The 25,969-nt window shown below is 42.4% G+C and overlaps 1 protein-coding gene across 3 annotated transcripts in view; it reads right to left on the bottom strand.

Moving 5' to 3' along the window:
* CACNA1G (calcium voltage-gated channel subunit alpha1 G) overlaps positions 1-25,969 on the bottom strand; it is a gene marked incomplete at its 5' end in the record, with an annotated part of 323,156 nt that overhangs the window by 106,532 nt on the left and 190,655 nt on the right. The window lies entirely within an intron of this gene.

The raw sequence follows: 25,969 nt of genomic DNA, 5'->3' as shown, positions 1-25,969 counted from the left end.
CCATCAGCAGTGAGATGGTCGGAGAAAGGAAGCATGAAAACTCACCAAAATGAAATAACTGGTATTTCCAACATCCTGAGAGTTTATTCTCTGTTGTTTTCTCTCTCCTGCTTCCTATGTATTTTGTGCTCGACCCGTTTATGAAACAGCAGAACATAAATAAATAAAAATAAGCCAGTGGGGATACCTGCTCCAGGCTGTGTCTAATCCCGGTATGTCATGGACACCACTTCTTTATTTTCTCTTACACTAGCCCTTCCAACCACAGAAAACAACAGGGACTTTCTTGTCAGTAGAAAATAAATCAGCCAGCTCACCTTCTCATTGCCTGAAACCATTGTTAATAAGCACATCTCCTGCCATCCAACCACTAGCTCCGAAGGGGCTTCACCTTCCAGTTGCCCCTACAAAACTACCTGAAATAACCTTCTGAGGTAACTGGAATCTACAACGGATTGATAATGCTTAGGTTCATTTGAAGGGATGGAAAGAGTTCTTCCTCAGAACTGGTGGCGGTGGGCTCAGGAATGAGGTCAGCTTATATGGTTTATCTGACAGGAAAGCCATTTGTTACAAAGTGAATTTGAAAGTAAACTACAGCGCTGTATTACACAATTTGACCCTGCAGCTGCAGTCTTCACTAGGTCACTGTAGCCTCAAGCACATTAAAAGCTTAGGGTGGAAGGGTTGTATAGACTGTGTGCTCTACGCTCACCCAGGGAAGTACCCTCAGTTCAATGGCAGACTTTTTATTCCTCATTTTTATCACACTGTGCCTGAGGAGAACTAATAATTCCCATGTCTCTCCTGTACAAAATCTACACAGGCCACAGCAATTCAGGACAAAAGGCAAATACACTTCTGACAAATGCAATGCAAGGTGAAGCCAAGAGTTTTGTAGTCCTGGAAGCAGCACAATACTCTATCTCCCTTCCCAACTCAATTTCAAACTGTAGGGTAACCAGCCTCATATACCACTGTATTTGAATCTAATTAATGCATGAAAGGGTCAATGCCATAGAGCAAGCTGTAGTTTGGCGAAGGAACCACTAGGCTAAGCTGGCCCTGTCCTGCCAGGCTTAGCCTATGTCACTATCCCTCACCTTGGACAACCAATACTTTTGTTGTCACCACTCTAATGAGAATTTAGTGTATGAGGATTCCTAACCTGCTCTGGCTCAGCCACATGGCTTTAATCAGTCTCTTTTCTTTCAGACAAGAATGGAGTCTGAAATTAGTTCCTATACCAATTCCTATACCAATAGTTTAGGAATTTCCCCTGTTTTGTAACAAAGCAATGTTTTACTGCCTGTGCAACCTCTTCTGACTGCTGTATGGAAAAGCACATGAATCTGACCTGTGAAGAGTTTTGTAAGTAAACAATTTTATGAGTTAGTAAATGTGTGGTCTCTCTTTGTACTAGGGAAATGGGCTATATTAGGATTCACTGGAAAAGGTCCATTTTAAAGGCTTTACAGCCTCTATTTCCACGCTTCTCTTTGAGGCATGCTTTGCCATGTTTAATTTCTACTGGGGTTCTCTCACCCAAGATTACTTGCCCCAGAATTTCCAACACAAACCATGCCAATGAGATGTCCTATCCCCTGGTGCTAGCATGTATTCAGGAACTATGAACATCAGCCAGGAAAGCTCAAGGCAGCAGTCATTTGCAAATGCTGGCAGATAGGTCCCAAATGATGAGCTAGCTTTGCAACCAATACATTCTGCCCTAATTTCCTTGATTAAAGACATGCCTATCAGTGCCGCATAGCTTAGAGCATCCAAGCCCAGCAGTACGCTCATCAGCAAAGCGCACCCTCACAGCTTCAGTTACTCAGGCTATGACTGTGTGTGCCATATTTCATTACTTTATACTTTTCGTTATTTGTGGCAGTAATGCTACTTACCTTTGCATTCTTCGCATTCATATGTGTTTCCTTCCTCGTGGCATTGCAGGCTTCAGGTTTTAAGCAACTGAAATAACAGTGATTCATTTCCCTTGAAATAATGAATTTGTGCAATTTCACTCTCCCCCCAATAAATAAAGGTGCAGTGTGCTCCAAAAGATTGGGAAGGACAAACACATTGAGAAGGGACTGGTTTTAAAAGTTTAGCTTAAAAATAAGAGCTGTTCAACAGTGGAACAGGCTCCCACGCGAGGTGGTGGACTCTCCTTGTAAGTTTTTAAGCAGAGGTTGAATGACCATTTGTCATGTATGATCTAGCTGAGATTCCTGCATTGCAGGAGGTAGACTAGATGACTCCCGTGGTCCCTTCCAACTCTACAGTTCTACAATTCAATGAGCAGCAGATGTAACCGGCAAAGTGTCTAGGGAAACACAACAGTCCAATGCTGCAAATTAAGCACAATCAAAAAGGAGAAGGATCTGATAATGAATGCATGCCGAGGAAAGGTTGGGACGAGGAACTGTGTAAGATTTGCATCCACCCAACATTGTTTTTTTTATAGCCCCTTCAATGAAGCAAAGCTTTTGCATGGGAAAACCTAAAAGCAGTGTGTGCAGAAACTAGGGTGGTATGTGGACTGTGTTTCATTTTTGTATGACGATCAGCAGCAAATCATGCAACAACAAAAACATAGTCTGGTGGACTTTCATTTACTCAACCATGTTCCTTTGGTAGGATTTAAATGCTAAAAATAAAGAGATAGACCATTTGACATGTCCTTTTAGACAAAATCATCCATCCATCCAACCAACCAACCAACCAAAACAAACCAATTCCAGGAAGCCCAACTGAATCAGGGCCATGCTTCCTCCCCTCCTTCCCGATGCACAGTCCTTCCCTGATCAAAATTACTCCCCGTACAGAAAAAATGCTTTTATTTTTGTAACAGTGAAGGGAAAGAGAGAGTTGTGCGTGGCATTTTAACTGGATGCGGCGGAGTTTCACCCTTTCCCCAGCAATGTTTTTCGGATAGCAAATTGTTCACTACCACCAAAGCTGCTATTTGTTCTGTTAGGGGAAAACATACAACCTGCCATTTCCTAGGTAGCATAAATTTAGCAGCTATCAGCATGAAGCAGATAAGGTTTCTAAAATATGTGGCATACAGTCATTGCCATGTAAAAGAATATGAGTTAGGTTAACTGGTAACGCACAGCCTGGAATTTGACACAGCATTCACAACTTTATTCTAATATGGAAAACCTAGGAAGCAGTCCCACGCTATGGGTGATATTCAACTAAATAATTGTTGAGAGGAATGACTTCATTAAGAGAAGGCCACGCAGAAGGTGAGAGGCTTAAAAGAACATTAATAACCAGAGGACTATAGAAGAAAAAAGCCATACAGCAGAATCCTATTCACCAAAAAGAACTGAAAGCACAATGCCTGAGAGTTGACTCAAGCATCCCATGGTATGGCAAGCTGGAGATGCCAATATACTATAGAACACATCTTGCTGGTCTTGCAACAACTATGCTGCCTCCTGGTTAATTTTTGAATGCAATCAAAGTGCTGGTTCTTAAAACGGCAAAGCACCAAAAAGTTTATTCCCCTCAATGGCTTTTTTTTGGGGGGGGTTGGGGGCTCTCCAAAACTGTGTGTGTGCATGTGTTTAGTGACACAAGCTTCTTCTGAAAGGTTTCAGGGGGCATTTTTTGAGGGTGTTTTTTTTTTAAGTAGTACAGTAGTCTTTTTAAAAAAAACTTTAAATTGCATTCTTGACAAAACTGCAGTGGCACATATAGAATCATATAGAAAAAGCAGGAAAAGGTAGGGTTAGGTGTGGTGTATCTCCATTGGGCTTTGTCACCACAGAGTTCCCCATTATGCTTGCAAAAAAGCACAGGTAACTGGAGGTTACTGCTGGTGGCATTCCTGTTGGCTATAGCCAGCATAAGCTCCCAAAATGGGGGGATTTCAGGGGTAGGGTAGAGGTGGGTTGGCCAAAGATGAGTTGGATCCTCAGTCACTCCAGCTACTGGTGATGAACCCAATCCGGGTCTCTCTGCCATGCCAGCTTGGAGCTTCCATAGCAGAAAGCCTCATTTTTTCTTTATTTTTTTCTTTATTAATTTTATATACCACCCTTCATCCAAGGATCACAAAGCAGTTCACAATATAAAAGCACAAAAATGCATAACATAGTAACAAAAAACAACAACAATACCCCCCCCATCAGTGCCTCCCACATCGTCTGCTCTGACCCAGTGCAGGTGGCAAGGCTTTGACTATGGTGGTCACTCCCCTGCTCATTTCAGCCCTGCTGGTCTTGGTTGGAGTTAGGATTGCTTTCGCAGTCGCAGAACTTTGCGCTCCTTTCCGCATGCTTTTGTGTGGTGCATCTTATTGACCTGAAAAGGCCTTGAGACTGCTTTGTTAATTGCAGAAATTGTGCATCTAGAAACTCCCAAGTTAGCAGAAACCCATGACTCAAAAGGGCAGTTAATGATCTCTTTAATTTAGAATTAAGATTATTACTTGGAAACCATTGCCGGCATTGAAAATATAGGTCCCACCGAACTCTGTGTTCTAGCATCTTTGTATTAAGAAGCTGAAGGGTTTGAAGCAAACTCTCCATGGGCAATTTTCTGCAGAGTTGTAAAAGAAGCTTTTATTACACAAAATGGCTTGTAATTCCAGAATGGTACAGTGGGCAAAACATTCACGAGAGCCTTATTCATAAGAATCATACACTTCAACTTGTAAACTCTTAGCGTGGGTGGTTTGAAATATTGCTTGATATGCAATCTTAATGTTATCCAAAATAAATTAAGAAGTAAGCCCTGATCAGCCAAGACCTCCCCATGCCTATTCAGTGCTTCTGGACAGATTTAGTGAAATGATCATGCTTGTTATTAATATGTGCTGTGCATGGTTAGCCAGCTAATGGGTCTGTAGAGGACAGTGGGTTGTATCCGAAGCTTCTGTTCCATTTGCTCAGCAGACTTCCATTTGTGCAATGGAACTTCCTTCTCCTCTCTTCTCTCTCCTCAAAATCTGCTCCAGAGGGTTGGGAGGTACCAGTGGTGGACGCTAAAATTTGTGACATGCTAAAATTTAGTGCCTTCCTGCCTCTTGTGCTCTGTTCTACAGCACTGTTGTGGTGTCCCCTGCAGCACGGCACCCAGTGTGGCTGAACTGGTCATGCCACCATAAAACCAGCTCTGGAGCAGATTGAGAGCACCGGGAGAAAAGAGGAAATAGAAGTCCCACTGTGCACAGTGCTGAATACAACACAGTATTTTTAAACTCAGTCCATTTATAATACTCCATGCCTGCTGCCTTTCTTTCCGCTTTGACAAATCTAACTGAATAGGGACAGCCTGAAATAAAAAAATTAAATTTGGGCAGTAGAACCATGTTAATTCTGCTCTTTGGGCAACCCATGGCAAATTCATTTTCTTCTAGACTTCTAGGTCTTTCTTAACAGAGTGTAATAAGGATATAAAATTGCTGTACCAAATTACAAATCAGACCAATGTTTGGTGATTTAAATGGCAGTATCTCCCCAGGGTCTGTAAAGTTCACTTCAACAGAGAAAAGACTTGGAGACATTGAGCTGTCATCAGCTGAGAGATTCTGTATCATAGTTCCGAATCTACTAAAACTGATTTGAAACCTAGAAATACACCCAATTCACTCAGCAATATAGGGGGACCTTTGATTCTGGTTCAGAAAACAAGATAAAGTAAAAAAAGTACCTGTGAACAGATTTATAAAATGTCAGGGATCCCCTAAAGGCATAGGCACAAGCTCCTAGGAGTCCCCTCCTGTATTTTTTGAGGGGTCAGGACATTGCGTCGAGCCCCCTGAATCAACTAGAGACGGTGGCACCTCTGCTTAAGGGCAAGGCAATCCTATGCATGTTTACTCAGTTTAATGGGGATTACTTCTGCAGTGGAAACTAAGTATATAAAAGAGTTTTGGGCTGCAATCCTTTTAAGTTCACATACAGAGACAAGTCATCTAGGGCTGAAGTTCCATACAGAAGGCAAAAGGCTTCTCACAATTGCAGAACAGACATTATGTGGCACTTGTTAAAGTGCAACTTTTGCAGAACGAATAACTGAATAGGCATGTTTGGGGCAAGGCGAAGTCTTAAGTAAACTGGTCTCAAGCCATTAAAGGCTTTATATACCAATAGTAAAACTTGGCCTGGTAGCAAATGGGCAGCCAGTGAGCACAGGTATAACATGCTGACAGACGCTCACTAGTATCAGTAATCACTTTGCAGTAACTGCATCTTAAGGATCAATTCTGGAAGCTCCACATGGAGTCCATTGCAACCTACCAATGCCTGAATTACTGTGGTTAAGCTATCCCAGTCCAGGAATTATCACAGATGTCATACCAGCTGAAAAAAGTGCTTCTAGTCATTGAGGCCACTAGGGCCTCTAGTGGCAAATATGGATCCAACAGCACCTAGATGGATCCCTGCTCCTTCACAGGGAATGCAACACCATCCAGAGCAAGCAATTGACCAATTCCATGAACACAAGAACCACTCATCCATACAGTCTTTCCAGCATTCAAGCTCGTTATATTTTCCCTCACTGACCCACCACTGCATCCAGGCCTTGGTCAAGCTTCTGCATGTCTTCTCCTTATTCTGCATGTCATGGAGAAATTGAGCAAATGTCTGGTCCCAATGGCTACATGTAGTTGTTAAACAGCATTGGGGACAAAATAATGCCCTACGGCACCCCATGGCATAACTACTGAAGATCAGAAAGGCACTCTCTGAATCTAGCCCAGTAAGTAGGGAATGGGACCACTGTAAGACTGTGTCCCTGATAGTCAGACCAGGAAGGTAGCATCACCAAAAGGCAGAGAGAGAGAGAGAGAGAGAGAGAGAGAGAGATAAAGGAGAAACGTTGAACTCCCCTTATCACATTCCCAGTAAAGGTCACCTTGCTTAATTGTGTCTCGGCACGACGTTAGAACTGGGTCTTTGACATGTTGTCACTTAAAGGGCTTAGACCAGGCAATGTGCTTTAATCACAAAAATGTTTTGTATGAGCATGTGGAAGTTTGGATGAGGACCAAATGAAGGTTTAAAGCAGAGGTGGGCAACCCATGGCTCTCCTGAGATTGTTGGACTCCCATCAGCTCAAGCCAAAATAGTCAGTGGTCATGGATGATGGGACCTATAGCCCAACAACATCTGGAGCTCTACAGGGTCCCCATCCTAGTTCTAAATGTATGGAAACAAAAAAATAAAAGGGGGGGGGGAGAGTTCTAAGGAACATAGCTGCTTGCCAATGAGGAGTTGATACATATTCCGAATGAAGGTAAGATAAGTGATACTGAAATACTGCAGGATGAGAAGCTTAGGGAAATGAGAACACCCTTGGAGCATCAGAATGAAACACCACAATTATTCTGTGTATCTGTGAGATATATTCCATCCATATAACATAGAGGAATGCAGCTCCCTATCAACACCACTCCGAACTCTTGACTTAAAGATTCTCTTTCTGTAAATAGCTTATTACCAAGACATATTCAGAGCCAAGGTACTTATGTAACAAGATAAACTGCCCACAGAAAATGTTGTTTCCATGCTAATGTTTTTTCTCGTCTGCATATCATTTAATACCAAGCATTGTTATATTTACTAATAGCAAGCTTGTTCTCCAAATATGGATCCTTCTGTAGGAAAAAAAAAAAACAGCAGCACCCACACACCACCCAGGTTAAAAATATATACATTAGTTGGGGGACCCTAGGGAGAGGGAAACACAAAAAGCCCAATATGGACTGAGCATGCTCAGTGATCATGGAATGCTGACTGACTGCTGGGGCAGCAGTGGTGAGAGGAGAATAGAATAGAGTACCCTGGAATAGAACAGGGGTGAAGGGTGTGTGTGTTGCTGGGGCGCTTTTTCTCAGTGGCGGTGTGAGGAGGACACAAGAGCCATGTACCCTTCCAATCAGTCCGATCAGTTTGTTACACGGTTCAGCTTTGCATAGCTCCTTTTTTTCAAGAAATAAGGGATGAGGGAATGGGGGAGAGCCAGTGCCACGGAATGGGGAGTATACCCATGGTTTCAATTAGACGCAGCCCCCCTCAGAGCCAGCTATTCACAAGGAGCAAAGCTCTAGTCTACCTTGGTCCTGCGTCACTACAAGGCTAAAATATGTGCATATCCCATGCCCACAGACAAACCCAGATATATGTGTTGGCAATGCACATGGTAGGGATACTGCAGTAATCCATCAGGTTTGATTTCTGATGCAGATATTGCTGTTTTGCTAGTGCACAGACAATTATCCTAACTCTTCTTGTGTCCAATTCTCCCTGATTTACTTTCTGTCCAGGGAAAATAAAAAATTGGCAGCTACATGCACAAACCCTTGTGCAAGCTATGCAGAGATTGGGCAGGAGGACAGAGGCTGAAAGTGCATTAGAATTTGCAAGGCAGTGCACTGCATTGCTCTCCACAGAATGCAAATTCTTTTCCACTAATGCAACTATTTGGTGCTCATGAATGGCTGTAACACACATCAATTTGAGAAGCTTTCTTTTCATTGAGGGGAGCAGGTGAGGATTCTGCAAACCTAGAAGTTGTTTGAGAAAGCAAGGAAATCCAGAACACTTTACTGACTTTTTGTAGATATCTAATAACGTGGGTTAGGACTTGATAAAAATATCTGAAGTCTCACTGCATACATAGTTGCACCCCCCCCCAAAAAAAACAAAAACCTACAGGACAGGGTACTCTGCTATCTAGGCATGGTGCAAAATGGAAACTCCTGTCCTGCCACTGCTGCCTGCACTGCCCACCCCCCACTGCCTCTGGTGGTGCCGGCATCGGTGCCGATTTCTGGAGATATCTCACCGAAAGTCGGTGGTGGGGTGGGCAGGGTGTCCTGAGGGGCTGCACCTCAGCGGCTTCCACAGCCTGGCCTGACCCTGCTAGCATCATAAGCAGACCCAGGGTATGTAACCACCATATGCGGTCAACGGTGTGTCATTTAGAACAGCCATCACCACTACACAGAGCATCAATTAACCTAGTCATGCAACACCTGTTGGCTTGCTATATGTCGGAAATGGGATCATCACCAGAACATCATCCCCAGGGGGTCTCCAATATTTTGGGGCCCATTTGCAAAAAACCCACGAGGAGCTATCATGGGCACCACACACACTGCAATCAAGCACACACCACCACCTTGGCTACAACAGAATGCTTATTTCAATCATAATTTCAGTGGGAGGAGGGGACACCGTGGGTGGCAAGGAATATGGACATACACCTCTCTGGGTGTATGTCCACATGCGCCACTTTGGCGGCCCCTACTATAGCCGATAAAGTTCTATCTATGGCACATCATTGATCCCCATCATTGTTCACCCCAAACAGCAGGCACAATTAATAATTTTGGAGTGAAGAGTTCCAGTTATTTTAACGAAGCTTCACTTCTTAATATTTTGAGGTTGTCTGTAGTGTCATCTGGCTTTTAGGGATTTCTAGGGAAGCTGCAACCAAAGTTTCAAAATTCTGTTCTGTTACTTTGCAGATCTAAATGGCAAAAGAATGAAAACCGCCACTTGGTTATATCTGGGGGTTTTATTAGTTCCTCCGAAATTTAAACTTCGTTTCCCCACACCTTCCATCCAACACAGTGTGTTGATAAGAATAGCTGGAATCAGGCAGCCTAAACTGACTCTATTGCCCAGCTCCACCTCTTCCCCTTCATCCTAAGATGTTTCAACAAAGAACACCAAGTCCCAAAGAGGATTTTATTCTTATCCCTTTAACATTAACAAAATTGGCCCTGCCACAAAGCAGAGAGATGAACGAGGATGATCAGACAGAAAGCCCCCAGTGACCCAAATGATTCTGCCCGCTTTGCACCCGGAACTTCCCAGTTATTAAAAAACACTGAAACGCAAACACGGCCTGAAACCATTACCATGGTAACGAAGGATTCTGAAGGAAAGATACAAAAGAAGGAAGGGGCGGGTGAGGAGGAATTTCAACTATTCCTTAGGAAATACCAAACAACATTTTACTGACTCATCATTTAGCGATATTTGATTTTAAAGAAAGAAGTTAAGAGCACCAAAAAGAAACAGATTTCATTTTATGTTACTAGGGCTGACACTGATCCCTGAAAATGCTCATGATAAGCTATTTTTTTAATTATGAAAATATAATTTAAAAAACTGTTTATTTTTAATTCAATGGAGATACAATACAGTATTTTTTTAAGAAAGGAAAAAGGGAAAGACCAAAAAATAAAACAAAAATGCATCATGGACATAGTAGGTGTACAAAAGGAAAAAAGTAACGTAGATATAAATTTTACAATACTGAATAGACACATGCACAAACATATATATATATAAAACCTACCATCAATGAAAGAGCATTTGCATATTATTGTAAGGGGGAAGGAATAGACAAATGAGGTAAGTCATGGATTAGAAAGGCAAATGAGGAAAATACCAGTGAAAGCTACTTCCAAATGAATTCATACTTTGCAGGGACAATGTTAAGATGGGGTGATTATTAAGATATGCAAAAAAGGTCCACTAAATATCCACACATTCCTCAGGCTCTGCAGTTCACTGCAGCACACGCTGATGTCAAGTTTTTCCATGACAGCAATATGTACAACCTTCTCCTATAAATTTATTTCTATTACAGTTTCAAGTATATAAGAACAAGAAACAAACAACATATACAAAACTCTAAATCTCTTCCCAACATGGAATAGGTATAAGGTCTTGGATAAAGCATAAGGGAGACACAAAAGAAGAAGTCCTGGTGAACTATTCAAAAATTGAATTACGGACAGCAAGGAAGCAATGATAATTTGTGAAGGGTTATCCATGGAAATAACTGGACCAGTGATTTACTTTTAGCTAAAAGCGCAAAACAACTCTGCCAGAAACAATTCAAGCACTGCTGAGAAAGACACAGAAAACTGCGGTTTTATTTTTTCCAGATGGGTGATTTCTGCCCCCTTCCCAAATCAGTATGTAGGGTATTTGTTGTAATTTACTTTGCAGAATAAATTTAGAGTTAACCTCATGTCAAAGTCTGGACCAGTAAAGCCCAGACCTTTGAAAAATGGTAGTCCAACTTCTTTACAGGACTGGGGCTGGATAAAAGGGATTAGTAGGATCCACTTCTGGAAAGGAACAGGTCCAAAAAAGAGGCAATATCAATATTTGGGCTGCGGCCATTTGGCAGAGAAGTACCACAAAAACTTCCATTACAGCTGTACAAGCTAAACCTGTTCTAAGGTTAAAAAGAATAGACCTCAATCTCCACAACCGTCCATCTGGCATCTTCTGACAGCGCTAAGCTTGCTTAATGTTCCCACCTGATTGCAAAGCTACACAGGGGTGCCATAACCCTCTAGGCTTGTTCTCATCTAAACTCATTAAATCATCCTGATGGAGAGACTGGTGCTTAGTCACTAGGACCTTCTTAAAGCTAATTCCCTGCTACTGTTGCATCTTATTTGGTTCTGGCATTAATTTAATCAGCCATTCCTACAATTCAATCAGGCCTGCACAATGACGAAAAGCCATTTCCAACCACTAAGTTGGAGGAAAGTAATTCTGCATCTCGCTTAGATGTCAGCCCAGGCCACAGATGGTGGTTGGAGTTGTTCAGAGGCTGAGGGAATAAGTCATGCAACCACTGGGGTGGGGGGTGGGAACTGTCACTCACTATCTTTTCAAGATCCTGCCTCCAAAAGGGCTTTGCAACTCCAAGCTCTCATTTTGATGTTTGTCTTCAATTTCTCTCCCTCCCTAACTGGGACAAACAAGGAGCTGAAACGCTCCAACTCTATTTCCCAATTAAAAAGGCATTCAGACACATAGACACACTAGAAATGATCGACATTTTTATTTTTTCGTCTTCTTCCATTTTATTTAAGATGCCAGAGTTTCTATTGGTATCACTTCCCCTCCAGCCAAGTGGTGATATGTCTTCTGAATATCCTTTTTTCTCCTTATCACACCCATGTGGTTGGCCATTTGCAGTGTGCTTTTGGGTTTTTACAGAGTTCTCAAATGTCTTTGGAGTACAGCTTGAAAGTACAGTACACTTGCAGCATTTCTATAGGGTTCTTCTAATTTAACTTCAGAGAAGGTTTAGGCAATCGTCTGCAAAGCATTGGTCATTTGCATAAACTCTTCCCTTCCTTCCATTATAGAGAGCTCTGCAGGAATTAAAAAATGTGTCTTGCTGTTCTAGTAATAGAAGCCACATCCTCAGATATGTCTTCCATTGTCTCCTAGCTTTTTCTCTGTAGGATTTATATTATTTGGGGTGTGTCTTCCAACAATTTTCAATCTATCTCAGCTTTTACCAACCTGGTCCCATCCAGCAGTTGTTGTTGGACTACAACTCCCATCATCCTTAACCATTAGCCATGCTGGCTAGGGTTGAAGGAGTCGAAAAATATCTAGAGGGTACCAGGTCACAGAAGGCTGAGCTATCTGAATGCATCCGTAACTTTTCTGATTGGTTCTCCTTTTTTTTCTTTTTTACAGAATCAGTTGCAAATGACATTCATGATAATTAATTTTGGAAAATAAAAGGCATCTTCACTGGGCTTTTTCTTTGGTGTCTTCTGGGATCTTTCACTCCCCGCCACCCGCCCTCAGCATCCTGCTAAGAATACCACTTCCTAAACTGTTGACATGTGTGTTTTCAGAACAGTCTGCTCTGTGTGAAAATAAAAGCTTCCCTAAGGCTCAGCCCTGGACCTCTTTCTCAGAACCTCTTCAAGGGATGGTCACACTCAAAGTGGGACAAACAAGTTTCTCCATCAACAGATGGGAATGGAGAGGAGGGAAGGATGGTGCTAAGTTCATGTTGCTCAATACTGGCATCTTGTTGCTAAAAGAATTGTAAAAGAATTGCTTTTTTATGTATTCATAATCTGAGCCTGTTTTAAAGATGATGATAATTAATAATAATAATTTATTTGTACCCCGCCCATCTGGCTGGGCTTCCCCAGCCACTCTGGGCGGCTTCCTAAAAAATATTAAAATACAGTAATACATCAAACATTAAAAGCTTCCCTAAACAGGGCTGCCTTCAGATGTCTTCTAAAAGCCTGGTAGTTGTTGTTCTCTTTGACATCTGGTGGGAGGGTGTTCCACAGGGAGGGCGCCCTGTTTTCCTCCTCTCGGCATTCCCTCATCCTTCTTCAGGAAAGCTGAGTCCAGTTCCAGGTGGTTTTGAGACTTCCTTTTAAAAAGATTTCCTTCTTTCAGTATGAATCAGCAGGCTTACCCACAACATGGCCGCACTAGAACGCACCCAGGTCTGCTCATTGCCTCGCTTTCCTACAAGATAATGCAGGGCAGAGTGGCTCCTTAAAGCAAGGCTACACAGCAGGGGTGGGGGAATGTGCGGCATCTTCCCTGACCACTGACCAAGCTGGCTGAAGCAGATGGAAATTTGATTTCTAGTGCATCCATAACATCTGGAGGACACTGGGCTGGCCACCCCTGCTGTATCAAAGCATTCATTACATATGTAAATATGCTTCTCTTCTCAAATCTTAGTACAGGAGCCTTCAATGTTTAACATTCTGGACTGCCAGTATTGTTCTAAGCCTGTATTAGAAAATGTGCTTTCTGAAGGCCAGCACAAAAGCTGAAGTTGACACTTCCTATCTTACCTGGGTTGGAAAGAGCATGCCACAGGATCTCCTTGGCAATAACTTGCTCACTCAGTACAGCAACCCAGTCCATTTATTTAAACCCTGTTTATTTTCACCAAAATCAAACATTTTTCTTTCTTTCACCATCTGCCAAAAATATTTCACTAATGCAAAATCTATTTGATGGTCTGTGTCTGGATTTGTAGAACGAGAGGCTCCAGGGCCCATATAGGAAGCCATGCCTGCTGATGCAGAAGCTCTGCCTCCTAATGCCAAATGTATGCAGCTGCCTGGGACAACTTGGGTTGGTGGTGAAAGCAATGGATTCTAGATATGCTGAAAGCCAGGGTCAATCACCCTCATTGTTGCAAACATCCTGGAGGAAACGCTGCCTCTGTCACAAAGGAGGTAGTCTGAAATCAAGCTCTGAACTGCATATCAGTGTGCCACAGCTAATGCTGGGCCAGTGCCTTTGGCCTCTGTTTAAATGGATGCCTCATTCTGCAGAAGCAGAGATCCACATTTGAGTGGCACAGTCAATCCAGACTCTGGTTTTCAGCTTGGCTTCCAGGAAAGCATATTTGGATGCCCTTCTCCAAAACTTCATCAAAAGTGCACTGCAATGTATTCTGTAGCTAAAAGGCAGATGGAACAGCACACAACTGGATATGACGGGTGGCATGCTCCATCCCTCCAGGGCCTTCTCCACACCACAACAGCTCTTGTAGCATAAATTTGAGCCTCGATTCATTATTTTTTTTACTGAGACTTCAGGAATAATATTATCCTAGCAATATAACAAAAATGCCAACCAATGCAGACCTACCCCCATAGACCTGGAAGGAGCGTAAGCTGCTTTAATGTCATTGGTGTCTGGTTAATCTAAACTATATTTCAAACTTAGCTCTGTATTAGAAGTTGGAAAATATACCCAGGAAGAAATCAGTCTTCCTTTCTTTCTGTGTAGCTCCTCTGCTGAAACTGGTTTGGAAATACAGGTAAAGCTTCCTCTAATGCTGACTGCTTTCTACATCGGAAATGCCTGGAGTCAGCAAGAAACAACGAGGCTCTATCATGCATGTGTGTGAGATACAGAGGGAAGGGTGCTTTTAAAGTTCTGTTCCATGATGCTTTTTCTCTCTCTGGAAGGGATCAATGGGATGCTGGTGGCATGCTGTGTATGTAGCTCTGTTGAACAAGGCAGGGGGTAGGGTGGGGTGGAGGGCAGTAGGGGAAAAGATGGCAGCACAAAGTGCTTTCAAAGGAGGATCACACAAAGCCAGCATCTCAGCTGAATCACCTGCAACAGCACCGCTAAGACCTGCTAAAGAAAAGGAGACGGAGGCTTGTTTTTAAGCAACCTGCATCCTAAACACAGGTATGAAGTTGAAAAACAGGCAAACAGGTTCTTGTATACTTTCCCTCACCAGAAGCTATGTTTGCACTGAAAGTGACCTCATCTGTTTATGGCATAATATTGGTTAGCTGCATTTGGTTTTTTGATGAGAGATGTACTGTATATTGTTTGCATCCTCTTTGAACCATGCCTCAAGCTCCCTGCCCCCAGCTGGTGGTGGCGGCAGTGAGACTTAGGGCAACTGGGCTGTCCCTCTGGAGATGCATAACCATAGTTTCTAATCCATCATGCTTTTAAATTCTACCAATGTAGCCTGGCATCAGTGGCAAACCCCATATGTTGCCAGCACAATATCACATGCACCTAAGATGTCTCAAATTAGCACTGACTTGCTGTCAAGTTTTATGAACAGCAGAGGCAACCAAGCCTTCCTCTCATAGGAAGTCGGTGTGAAATGGGAATAACACAAGACGCAAGGGGAATTATATGAGAAGAATGAAAAGCACAGACCAGAGAAACAGAGTAGTCTGTAAGAAAACCAAATGCCTAAGGAGCCATCAGCTTTATGGAAAACGTAAGAGCAGATATTATTAGAGACGGATAGCTCAGTTGCGTAGAGAGCTGATAAAACCAAGGTTGCAACTGCTAGGTTGGCAGGAGCAGGGACCAAGCAACGGGAGCTCACCCCATCACGGGGATTCGAACCGCCGACCTTCTGATCGGCAAGTCCTAGGCTCTGCGGTTTAACCCACAGCGCCACCCGCGTTCCTTTTTAGAAAAGTACTGGGAGGCAAAATAAGCATATATAATTGATAGTGGAAAAATTACTGTATCAGACATCACCAGTTACTACTGGTGTGTATTATCATACAATGTCTTACATGTGAATTTGCTAAACAAAGCTCTGAGTCCAACCACTCCTCACCCCAACTGTATAAAAATTCTTCCACAGAAGTTCCTAATCCCTTTGTAAAAGTCCAAACCAAGAGTTATTTGACTAGGAAGCCCCCTTACCTAAACAAGGTTGAAACTTGCTTATTTTAAATATGGGTGTCCACTGATTTCTTTGTCATTATATGCATTCTTTATATCTCTTATTTCTTTATCTTACACACCAGAACCATTTCCACTAATTTTGGCTATGTGTTGACATGCTCTCATTAGAGTCTTATTAAGCTAATTACTCCCAATACAAAACAGGAAGTACATTTTTGAAAATCAGCTATCATGATGATTAACCATTCCAACAGCTACCATTAACATTGATTTAATTCCATTAGGGTTCCAGCAGCAAATCTTTAATAAGAATAACTCCTGTTTAAACAGCAAGTAAATTGAGTGTTGGTAATACAAAATCTATAGAGCACTGTGTTCCCTTCTCCCCCATATCAATCTAATTTATTCAGCTGTTCTTGCTCAGGGGTTTAAATGGATAATTCACACAAGCTCTGTGGTAGGTAAAGAGAATAGGCAGGAATAGATGGGGAGGTGACAAAAATGATGCCAGACTTTTGATCACTTGGCAAAAGAATGCTGGCACATAGCAGGAAAGGTGGCAGTAAACTCACATGCAGCAAAATGGGATTCATGCGCCAAGCCATAAATGGGAATGCATCATTATTTAAAGATGTGGCTTTATGGGAGGCTCATTCCTGCAAAATAGGCAGACGATAAATGCATAGAGAAAACAAGAAGATAGTTTGAATCCAGCAGGAGGATCATAGAATCGTATGCTTCATAGTTGCACAGACCAGTGAGCAAACCCAAGCTAAACATTTTAAAGTGGTTAGGGAAGCTAATCAGATCAACTCTGGTCTATCTCCCAATAGCTCCCTCCTTCAATATAGCAAGGAATGGGGAAATCTGTCCATTTTGATCTCCCTTGGTTTCTCATTTATAAAATCTTAAAGTCAGTTTTCTGAATTTTCACACCAGTTTGCATTTTTTTTAAAAAAAATAAAAGTCCTCATGAAAGTTCATGATTTTAGTACAAATCTCTCCTAATCTTTTTGTATGCAATTTCCCCTAATTCATGTCTTGCAAAGCCTATTTTCTTAATTCAATGCATTTTTTATGTTAATTGCAATAATATATGGATTTCAATGCACAATTTATCTTAGTACATGCATTTCTGTACACATTACTCGGTTGGAGAAGTAAATTGCAAAATTCACAGAAGTGTGAATTTCAAAAGAATCGCAATGTTTCAGTTTGCATAGTGTTTTGGAATGTGCAAATTAGGTAGGTTCACCTTTAAATGAGAAATAAATGTACTTTCTCTCCTGTCCCTACATCTAAGACTTTGGGACATCCTCATTAGCAGCCCATGGATCTCCATCTCAAAACTCACCACTTCTTGACTTCGGACGCTATTAGAGTAAGCTGAACACTCAAATGAGGCTTATTCAACAGCATGTTTGCGAGAGTTTTTGTAAAAAAAAGAAGAAGGGGGGGTTTCCTTTAAAAAGCTTAACAATTTTGGGGTCTTCCTAATAAAAGCTCAACAACTTTTGGTGTGTCCTGGTTATTACATTTTGGAATATGGCAAACCTATTTAAACCCCACAATCATTGAGGATCTGCAGTATTTGTTGATTCACAAATCCTCATGCATAATCTCCACCTGAAACTCTGGGCCATCCTTCACAATGGCATAGCACTACATGGCTCCAGAGAATTTGATGTGTTTACAAGTAGCCGAGATTAGTGATACCAGAAAGTAGATCCTTCCTACTCTGAGTCATGTACCATACAAACATCTGCTTCAGAACCATTAGGGTTTAGAAACCATCATAAAGATGAAAAATGTACACAGGGCATTTAGCTCACAGCTTTTGCTAATCTTTGATATATACACTGATTTACTTCAAATTAATACATGTCTTGCTTAGCAAGGTGGGCTGAGCAAAAATGGATAAGGGCCCTGCATGGAGTATAACCAGAGTTGCACAGAAAGCAACACTCTTGACCTTTCCCTGTCCTCAAAATACTTGCTGTTGTGAAAGCAACTCAAGATGGCATCTGCCCCTTTTGTACCTGATTTCCATGAGCAAGCAATAATTGTAAAAGAAAACCCACCTACTGCGAAAAGAGCCATATTGCGCTCAGTGGTGATATTGCACATCATCACTAATGACAATCCTTGAATCCAAGCACATTGACTAGAGTGGATCCAGGCAGGAGCAGGCACAAATATATACTAAAAATAGTACCTGCACGCCCACACACGAAACCACTGACCCCCGACAACCTGACACGAAAGCACAGCTATGTCCAGAAAATCCAGAATGAATATCCACAGCAAGGGACAGAGAACGAGTGAGCTGCAGAATCCCACATTCAGCCAGCGGCATTTTAATGACGCAGTCAGCAAAAGAGAACAAAATAACACTACTATAAATTACCACTCTCTTATTATTGTAAGTGACAACATAATCAATGAAAAGACAGCGTGTGGCCAAAATACTTGTTCGTAATTTTTTAAAAAGTGCTTATTCATAGTGGGGAGGAAATAAATACAGTGGGAATTGTAGAACTGTAGTTGGAAGGGACCGACTGCAACACAGGAATCGAACCCACAACACTGTGAATAAGAGTCTCCTGCTCTACCAACTGAGCTATGGCCCATGTGGGTGTGGGGTGTCCTCACATAGCACAGTGACCTTGATTTGACTTTCAAAGTTCTGAAAAGGAGAAATACTACCACATCTGAATCCTGTTCTTCTGCCTCCTGGTTTCCAGTCAGAGCCAATTCATAGAACCCTTGATGTGTCATAAAGGACACGAGGGCCAAGTGGAAGCATATTGTAGCTGTGTCCCAGTCAAAGCAGCTGTTTCATTCCCTTGCCACTTGCCCACAATATCATTTGGAATACCTGAGGAAGGGCAGGGAAAACTATGACTTGTCACCAGCTGGACAGTCTCCACAGAAACCTGTCTTTATGTTGTGATCACCATCTGAGGTCCTGCTCAGTGTTGCTCCGCTTTCCTTTGGGCCACATCAGCAAGGCCATGTGTGTGTGGGGGGGCTATTGTCATCCAGAAGGGCACGTCGATGCTGCTAACACAGCGGTTTGACTTCACCACTGGAGGTGCACTCCACTGAGACAGATGGATGCCAACAATCTGAGATAAACCAGGCTGGGGAAACTCAATGAAAGAATCATAGAATTGGAAGGGACCACAAGTGCCATCTAGTCCAACCCCCTGCAATGCAGGAATCTTTGGCCCAATGTGGGGCTCGATCACACAACCCTGAGATTAAGAGCTTCATGCTCTTACCAACTGAGTTATCCTCCAAACTGCTGGACTCCAAACTTCCATCAGTCCCATCCAGTACAGTCAATAATTTACAGTCTCTATCCCTTTCTAAAGTGAAAGAAGTTGAAGCTAGTTTAGCTTTCACCTCATCTTCCTGTAAAGAAACACAGCAGAGCCAGTATCATCTTGCTTAGGATGGGTAAGTGAAAGAACAAAGGCACCGTAAGCTCTGGGATCACTCTGTCCCAGCCCCCTACGAATTATCGCATATTTCCCTCAGATGAAGAGGTCCTTCTTTTCTTTAATTAGCTGTTGGCTCCACAGGAGGTAGAGAAGCAAGCAAAATAACAAATCGGAGGAAAAAAGACTAGATCAAGGAAGTGAACCAGTAAGTTAGTGATACCTGCTACAGTCCTAGCACCTTACTCCACACTCCTTCACAAATGAATACTGCGCCAAAAGGATACACCACATTTTTACAAGAAACTCTATCCTGCATTTGCCCGTAGACCTTTTAGTTTCCGATCCTTTCTGCAGGCACATTTTCCTTACATACCATGGCACAGATGGGTGATATTTTCATGCTGCAATGGTTATTGGGTTTTAATGTTACTTAGTGACAACTTTACAACATTGGTACAGTCACCTGTTCAAGCCCCCTGCTGTTTGATGCACTAAGGATTAAGCTTTAAAACTCTTAAATGAGCTTTAAAAGTGCCTGAAAAGGTTACACTGGTATTTTGCAAACTGAGTGTGCACATTAGCTACTGTTTTGAGAGGTTCTTCCTTTGTAGACTTTTTTTTTTTTTTAAGAATGTCCTCCTATTGAATTACTTCCTTTTCTAAGCTTTCAAACAATTGCGTACCAGTAGTTTTATCACAGCAGGCCAGTCTACAGCTCCTGCCACAACCACAGATTTTTGTTTCATTTGCTCTTTCCCCCCCATCTTTCAGGCTTGACTATCTCTGGGACCTTTCTGACTAAGATGCAGCTAAACACCTGGCTGCATAGTTCTCGTGTTCCTGCTGCCTTTGTTCCTATGGATCTACAGTGATCTCATACACATATTTGACATTCCAGTCTTGGCTGGCTTTGTGTTGCCAACACCACAGTGTGAGAGGTAACGAATGAATTAGAAGCAAAAGCCTTAATGGATGCAAATTAATATCCAGATATTTGTTAGAGGAAACCAGTGCTGTGCCATCTTTCAACTGAAGCAAGAAGAAACTGCATGATGCGTTTAGAGTCAGTGTGTGCCTTGGCAAGAGAGAAACCAAAGAAAGGATCCCAATGGATCAGCTGCACTGGAAATATTAATTGCTCTATACTGCATTGCATTGTAGCTTGTATTCTAGGGCTGCCATATGTCCGGACATTACCAGGATTTCAAAAAAAGCTCAACAACCTGTGGACTTTTGGGGTGTCCTGGTTCTTACTTTTTGAAACATTGTATTATATGTAGGTTTCCAGTTTCATTTATATTCCCTATTTGTTATTTTGTAATCTGTTTAGAGACTTAATATTAAGTAGTATGTAAAATATAAAATAAATAAATAAATAAATAAATAAATAAATAGACAGACAGGTTTCGCCCACCAGATCACATATTTGCCTTTGAATCTGCTCCCCCCCTTTTGTTTTGTCTTTATAAATTCTCAAAACTCAATGTTTCATACACACTCTCTCACACACTTGCTTTGCTCTGCTTTACTTTCTTAGACCCTCTATTCATGTCTTTTACTCCCCTTCCCCGCAATCAAACCATGGTTGCTTTCATTCCCCCAACGATCGTAGGCTGTCCCTTCAGGACCCTAATTATCTCTTTGCTTGGTTATTTACGATTAAATGGGAAGAAACTTGTTTCTTTGCTGCTTTCACAGTTGTTTGCTATAACCACTCAGCCTGCCCTGATGGGATCTTTGCTATGCACTCAATAATGTTTCAGCTAATTCTTAGGCTACTACAGAAGACTAACTTTTGCTCTGGCTGTGATAATTGTGTCTTCAGATCAACTGATTTCCAGCATGTTGGGGGGGGGGGTCTTCTGCTCATAATAATTGCTGGGGGTCAAGTTCCTTAATCTCTAGGGGTAGCAAAGCAGTTGAACATGATGTGAACTGATGTGACAGCACTGGGATAACAGTGATACCAATTTTATGTACAGTGGTACCTCGGGTTACATACACTTCAGATTACATACGCTTCAGGTTACAGACTCCGCTAACCCAGAAATAGTACCACGGGTTAAGAACTTTGCTTCAGGATGAGAACAGAAATCGTGCTCCAGCGGTGCGGCAGCAGCAGGAGGCCCCATTAACTAAAGTGGTGCTTCAGGTTAAGAACAGTTTCAGGTTAAGAACGGACCTCCAGAACGAATTAAGTACTTAACCCGAGGTACCACTGTACTAGATGATGTACAGTGTACCATTAATCTTCACAGAATGGGCCTGGCATTGCAGTTGTATCCATTCACATCTCCTTCTGCTAGCATGGCCCTTAAAAAAATTCAGTATCTTACAACCCCATTTTTAAAAACAGACTGTAAATCTGATATGTGAGGGATGTGTGCCACTTATTTCTATTAATAACAAAGCTTCCAGTTTCTCATTATTATGGAAACCTGGTTAAGGGTGACATATATGATGCTTTAAGTAATTATGACAGCTCCTTCTTTCTAAAGAATAGCTGGTTTTCCTTAAAATGAATGTGCTGAGATTTCTGCTTTTAATTTTTTTAAGTATGATGTTCATGAGAATGACTCATTAGGAACACATATTCAGAAATAATGGGCAAAACTTCCCCAAGCTGTTAAGTCCAATTTTGTTTTAACATAGAGAAAGAATTGGTTATCATGAGCATTTAATGGGGACTCTAAACTTTACACTGCTCTCTCTCTCTTTGTTCTTGTGAGAGAGTTTGAAGGAGGAACTAGTGTCAGAGTCCCTTAACCCAAGCATGATTACAGGGTGACCTCATCCAAAGAAGTTGGGAGTAGGGAATGCTGCTCCTACTTACAGGGCCATATCTAGAGAGCAGCACCGGGTGGCTATACTTAGCCTCCCTGGCACTTGCTGCAATCTTGTCCCCAGTGCTCTTTAAGCCATTAAGAATGGTCATCACGGGATTTGGAGCACTGTGTCATCAGTATAGTGATGATATCCAGCTCCATTTCTCTATTAGCATATCCTGGACTCGTCTCTGGATGAAGTGGTAGGTTGGAGGAGGGAAAATAAACAGGAGACTGAATCCTGAAAAGACAGAAGTCCTGTGGTTTGGTGGCTCCTGGGTCTGGGAATTTCATAGCTGCCCACCCTCCATTTGAAGGAGCAAGTGCACAGCTTGGGGTGCGGGTATGTGTGCGCACCCCTGAGGATGTTCTTAGATCTACCTTTCTCACTGGAGGCCCAAGTGGGCACAGCAACTACTTCTGGCTGGTTCTCCAGCTACAAATGTGTCTGGCCAGGGAGAGCCTCACCCCTTTGACTCATGCATAGGGAAACTCAAGGCTGGATGACTGTAATACACTCTCTGTGGGGCTGGCCTTATAGCTAGTGCAGCAGCTGCAGCTAGTGCAGAATGTTGCAGCTAGACTGCTTCCTGGAGCACCTTTTCATGCACATGTTAACATCTCTCTTACATGTGTTGCTATACTGGCTCCCAATATGCTGCTGAAGCTCTCAAGGTCTCGGGAGCAGGCTATTTTAAGGAAAATCTTCTCCCACATCATCTGACACCATCACTGAGGTCAGCTAGAGGCCCACATGGCTGTGCTGCTGCCTTGAAAGGTTCATCTTGCAATTACCAGGGATATGGCCTTTTCCATTGTGACACTCTCTCTGTGGAACCATCTCCCCTCTGAGTTATGGCAGGCACCCACATTAATCCCTGCTGCATATGGAGATTCAGGGGGGTTGGTTAATTTCTAACTTTTTCCCTAGTTCCAGGAATTTAGGGGAGTCTTGCTCCCCTCCCCAAACGTATAACAATATCAACATTTCTGATACCAAATTATTCCACTTCATAGAACTGACAAAGCCAGGGTTCAGTGTGTATGGAAATACTTGTGTTCTATATTAGGCAAAAGAGCCTAATATAAAAACTAATAAAGTCAATTGCTCATAAGGTCCTTCATTTCTTTTTAAACAACCTATCCATGCAGACACATTTGGTGACATTGATTTGTTTGTTCTTAAGGGTTTTTTTTTTGAGGGGGGGGGGGAAGGTCACTTTCACCATTTATAATCTCAGCAGAAGGGCCAGAGCTATCAATTCTCAGTTCTAATTCCCTATCTCATAACTGTCAGATTATGAAACTGCAAACTGTAAGCCTCAGGAGTTTACAGAAAAACATCTCCTTATTCTCTCCTGCCGCTTTAATCAGATGAATTAATAAAAGCAGGATTCAACATTTGCTATTCACTCCAATATTGAGGGGAGCGGGAGCGGAGGGAAATAGGACATTGGATTCTCTAATCTTTTCTTTAAAAGAAAAGAAAAAGAAGATAGCACACTGAAATCCAGAGTACTCACTTACCAATCACCTTTCTACCCTAGTCCTAGGTTTTTCCAGCTGTGACATCTTTTAAGCCCCTCTGAGTGCATCACATAATAACCTTCTATCTATAAGGCAACAGTCCTACTCTATTTTGCCTTGGTCAGACCACAACTGGAATACTGTGTCCAATTCTGGGCACCACAATTTAAGAAGGATGTTGCCAAGCTGGAACGTGTGCAGATGAGGGCAACCAAGGTGATCAAGGGCCTGGAAACCAAGCCTTATGAGGAGTGCTTGAATGAGCTGGGTATGTTTAGCCTGGAAAAGAGGAGACTGAGAGAAGGTATGATAGCCATCTTCAAAATATCTTAAAGGCTGTCACATGGAAGAGGGAGCAGGCTTGTTTCCTCCTGACCTGGAGGGTAGGATGTGAACCAATGGCTTCAAGTTACAAGAAAGCAGATTCCAACTAAACACATAGAAAAGCTTTCTGACAGTAAGAGCTGTCTGACAGTGGAACAGTCTCCCCAGGAGGTTGTAGACTTTCCTTCCTTGGAGGCTTTTAAGCAGATGTTGGATGGCTATTTGAGAGGGATGCTTTAGCTGAGATTCCTGCATTGCAAGGAGTTGGACTTGATGACCCTCTGAGTCCCTTACAACTCTACAGTTCTATGATTCTATATTCCTAGGGACACTGGTGCTACAGGTTCTACTGCCTAGCAGATCCACCTCTAATCAACTGCAACCTTTCCCCAGCCTGGTATGCTGAAAATGCTGTTGGATTCCAACTCCCAACAACCCTTCCCAGCATGACCAATGTCAGTTGAGCAGTGAGGGTTGCAGTCCAACAACATCAGGAGGACCACATGCTCCCCACCCTTTCCTGGTGGCAAACTCTTTCCCGTGGGTGTTCCCAAAGATAGTTTATTTTTTAATCACCATGAGAAAAGCACACCAGGCAACATGATTGCTTCTCTTGCGTGCCCTTGGTGGGTTTTCTGTTATGGTAAGAGGGGTAATGGGAAGGGCAGAGGAACTGCTAAGGTTGTCTCCCCATCACAGGAAGCAATACCTGAATTAGACAGGGATGACATTTCCCTCTGTGATTCAAACTATCAGAAATGAAGAATGTGAACTTTGCATCAACTTTTCTAGTTTCCCCTCCAGACTCCAAAGGAATGATCCACTTGGTACTATTATTAAAAGAATAACGAATTTCAAAAGCAATCCATCAATCCTTATTTCAGCTATGGAGACAAATTCTGAGTAAGGTCAAGAAAGGAAGGTCAAACAGCATGTGACAGATCCTAAGAGGACCTAAGTGTGCCTTTCCATTTAAGGCATAACAAAAACAAAGGTTAATCAGCCACATTGCATTAAGATTTCAGAAAACATGCTTGCTTGAAAGGACACATTTAGCACACCAAAGGGGCCTCAGCCACTATAATGTACAACCACTGATGCATTAATACACCAGGATGGCACTAGGATCTACAATTATACCTGCAGAATTTGGTTTGCAGCTACTATTCTGACACAGGGAGCTACAAAACGAGAAGTAAAGCAACTGCATTAAACAGTAAGCGACTATGCCAATAGGGAAGGGGGAGCTAGAAAAGAAGAAAAATGAGCACATCTGAAGGACAGCTTGTTTAATAGATTCAATTATGTTCAGTACGTTCAATGCAACTTGCTTCCAAGGGGCAGAGCAATCTTAACCAAGGTGTGACTGAGCAGCATAGCCATTGCTGCATTTGCAACCCCACTGCTTATGCTGGCTGAGGCATAAGACAGGAGCAGAGGAAACTCTGCTCAGTGCGAGAAGAGTCTGGAGTAGGTACAGTCATTGGTCCTAATGGTGGATTGGGTGGAATGTCGTCAAGTGTCAGCCGTGTACCCAGCTCAGGATACATTGGATTCCAGGCCAGCAAAACCACTCCTCCTCTCCTGAATGCTCTGTTGGGGGGCTTTCCTTGGACTACTGTTGATGAGAATATAACCTGCAGGAACTCTACCTGCCCATACTTTCATTAGGTGGGACAGAGAGCTCCATATGGGAGGAGTGACACTGACATCACTAGGGGTGGAGTTCTTTATGAAGATGCCACCAGGTCGGTGATGTCTCTAACCCCCTTATGAGACTTTATTCATTTTTTATATTATGTTGAAAAACATATTTAAAATTTCCCATGACCTCTGAAATTAAATGTAATGACAAGAATTTAGGACTCTGTATGGGGGA

Source organism: Podarcis tiliguerta, assembly GCF_965153285.1.
Source record: "Podarcis tiliguerta genome assembly, chromosome: 2".
Classification (NCBI taxonomy): Eukaryota; Metazoa; Chordata; class Lepidosauria; order Squamata; family Lacertidae; genus Podarcis; species Podarcis tiliguerta.
Note: the sequence above shows the minus strand (reverse complement) of the source record. Positions and strands in the feature narration are given on the sequence as shown.